This window comes from Trichechus manatus, unplaced genomic scaffold (genome assembly GCF_000243295.1).
Source record: "Trichechus manatus latirostris isolate Lorelei unplaced genomic scaffold, TriManLat1.0 scaffold00290, whole genome shotgun sequence".
Lineage (NCBI taxonomy): Eukaryota > Metazoa > Chordata > Mammalia > Sirenia > Trichechidae > Trichechus > Trichechus manatus.
The window spans coordinates 1484490-1487940 of record NW_004444226.1 but is presented as its reverse complement, the minus strand read 5'-3'; the positions used below and the strand labels follow the sequence as shown (position 1 = coordinate 1487940).

Genomic DNA, 3451 nt, shown 5'->3' with positions numbered 1-3451 from the left:
TACTTTTTTTTATGGTAAATTTGTTGAATTACAAGTGATTTATAATACCCCAAATCAACACAAAAGTTCTACAATCTATGGAACTGTCTTATATTAGCAAAATTGGGCCCACATGAGTGCATACCCACACACCTGTACCAAACATACATTTCAGAAGGTCACATCCTCATGAGTGATCTGTGTAACCTCAAAATTCTCCTTGATGCCCTAGGTGAAACCTCATGGACAACACCACGAGCCTGGCCAACTACACTGGAGGGTCCAGTTTCATCCTGTTGGGACTCTTCAGTTAATCCAAACACCCAGCTCTGCTCTGTGTGGTCATTTTTGTGATTTTCCTGATGGCCCTGACTGGAAATGCCATCCTGATCCTCCTGATACACTCTAATGCCCACCTCCACACTTCCATGTACTTTTTTATCAGCCAGTTGTCTCTCATGGACATGATTTACATTTCTGTCACTGTGCCGAATATGCTTATGAACCAGGTCATAGGTGTCAAAAAGATCTCAGTTCCTGAATGTGGGGTACAGATGTTCCTCTGCTTGACACTAGTAGGATCAGAATTTTTCCTTCTAGCTGCCATGGCCTGTGAGCGATACATGGCCATCTGCCATCCTCTCCATTACCCCATCCTTATGAACCACAGTGTATGTCTCCTCATGGCATCTGGTTGCTGGTTCTTGGGCTCAGTGGATGGTTTCATGCTCACTCCCATCACCATGACCTTCCCCTTCTGCAGATCCAGGGAGATCCATCACTTCTTCTGTGAAGGGCCTGCCATAATGAAGCTCTCCTGCTCTGACACCTCACTCATTGAGACACTCATGTACCTGTGGTTGTATCCTCATGCTCCTCATCCCTGTGACAGTCATTTCAAGCTCCTACTCTTTCATCCTCCTCCCACAGGATGAACTTGGCAGAGGGCTGGAAGAAGGCCTTCACCAACTGTTCCTCACACATGACTGTGGTCATCCTCTTCTACAGAGCTGCCATCTACACCTACATGGTCCCTAGCTCCTACCATACCCCGGAGAAGGATGTGGTAGTATCTTTCCTTTACAGTATCCTCACTCCTGTACTAAACCCTTTAATCTATAGTCTTAGAAATAAAGATGTCACAGGGGCTCTGAAGAAAATGTTGAATGTGGAACCTGTCTTTCAAGAAAATATAAAGTAGGCAATTTTGGTAGTAACATTTTCTTTTCTTTCTCTCTACATGTCAAAATTTTTGGATCTTATACCAACAGTATTCCTCACAGTCTCATATCACAGTGTGTCATATCATTTTCACCCTTTTTTAAAAGTAGTTCTTTACCTATATTGCCCTATTATTCTGTAGAATATTCATATTCTTGGGAAATGCATAATGAAAATATTTAGAATTAAAAGTCGAACTCTCAAATGAGAGAGAGAGAGAGAGAAGGAGGAACTCGGTGAAGCAGAAAGAGGAAAATACTAACAATAGGTGAGTCTAGATAAAGGATATGTGAGTACTCTTTGCATTATTATTTGTGGCTTGCCTATAAATTTGAAGTTAATTCCAAATAAAGAGTTAAATATCAGTCCTTGTCACACCCCTTTTTTTGAATTCCAATCTCTAGGGGCAGCTTGACAAAATAACTTAGAAAACTTATTCACTTCAATATGACTATTCACTACTGAATATATTCCTTACTGAGCATACTGAATATATCTGCACACTTTTACTGAGGACTGCTTTGTCCCATGTGGCAGCTCTAAAGACACCTAGTGGATAGAAATAATTTGAAAGTACTAGTACTGCATGATAGATATAGAATCCAGGACTTCATATGGTTCTGTGGGATAAGCATTAACCTAGAGTAGAAGAAGGATTTAGGGAAGGTTTCCTGTGTGAGGTGACATCTGAGCTGAGTTTTAAAATATGTGATTTATTAGACAAAGAAGGAGAGGTAAGACATCAATTATTCAATCCTTCATTTAGTCTACATTTTTATGCTATATTGTAATCCAAAATCATAGGCAAATGAGATTAAAATCTAAACAATACATGGATGCTGTCCCCAAGGAATTTGAACTATAGGTATGGTTGGATATGCAGATAGGTGCAGTATATAAATTGCTTTGCTCATCATGCACCTAGAGTGCAGTTCATGAGAACACATTTGTTCAACCTATGACATAAATCTGTTCAAAACAAATGTGACTAAGGGAAGACCATGGAACTGAATGTTTAAAGGTGACTCCATGTTACCCATGAATAATTATGGGAGCCTGGGGAGCGGCGATGGGTGCATGCTCAGGGCTATGATGTCTGGGAAAAGGGACAGCAGAAACAAAGGTGAGAGGGTTGATCAAGCAGGAGTGGTTAATCTTCCAATGTCACTTCCTTTCCTGCTTCACTTTTTAGCCTCGTTTCTTTTTTTGGGGTGATGAAATTTTTTTTTTTTATTGAACTTTAGATGAAGGTTTACAGAACAAACTAGCTTCTAATTAAACAGTTAGTACATAGATTGTTTTATGGCATTGGTTAACAACCCCATGACATGTCAGTACTCTCCCTTCTGGACCTTCGGTTCCCTATTACCAGCTTTCCTGTCCCCTTCTGCCCTCCAGTCCTTGCCCCCGGGCTGGCGTGCCCTTTTAATCCCGTTTTGCCCTATGAGTCTGTCTAATCTTTGGCTAAAAGCTGAACCTCCAGAGTGACTCCATTACTGGGCTAAAAAGGTGTCCGGAGGCCATACTCTTGGGGTTTCTCCAGTCTCTGTCAGGCCAGTAAGTCTGGTCTATTTTTTTTTTTTTTTTTTGAGTTAGAATTTTGTTCTACATTTTTATCCTGCTCTGTCTGGGACCCTCTATTGTGATCCCTGTCAGAGCAGTCAGTGGTGGTAGCTGGACACCATCTAATTGTACTGGACTCAGTCTGGTGGAGGCCATAGTAGTTGTGGTCTATTAGTCATTTGGACTAATCTTTCCCTTGTGTCTTTAGTTTTTTTCATTTTCCCCTGCTCCTGAAGGGGTGAGACCAGTGGAGTATCTTAGAAGGCCACTCAGAGGCTTTTAAGACCTCAGATGCTACTCACCAAAGTAGAATGTAGAACATTTTCTTTATAAACTATGTTATGCCAATTGAGCTAGATGTTCTCTGAGACCATGGTCCCCACTGCCCTCAGCCCAGCAGTTCAGTCCCTAAGGGAGTTTGGATTTGTCCATGGAGCTTCCATGACCTTACCCTGAATAAGTTGTGCTGTTTAGCCTCATTTCTTGCCCTTCTGTGACCCAAGGTTTTATAAATAGTAGTGAAATTATCAGATTTGCATTTTAGAAATGTTATATTGGTGATAATCAGTTGGAGAAGTGCATGAATGGAGGTAAGGAGACCAGGTGAGTGATAATGGAGAACAGTATGATGTTGATGTAAGTGGGACCACACCTCAACACCATGAGAGACTGAGGTGGTAGATATCTA

The 3451-nt window shown here is 41.3% G+C and overlaps 1 pseudogene; it reads left to right on the top strand.

Moving 5' to 3' along the window:
* The first annotated feature begins 221 nt into the window (after positions 1 to 221).
* Positions 222 to 1180, top strand: LOC101346805 (olfactory receptor 2T29-like; annotated as a pseudogene).
* Positions 1181 to 3451: the final 2271 nt, after the last annotated feature.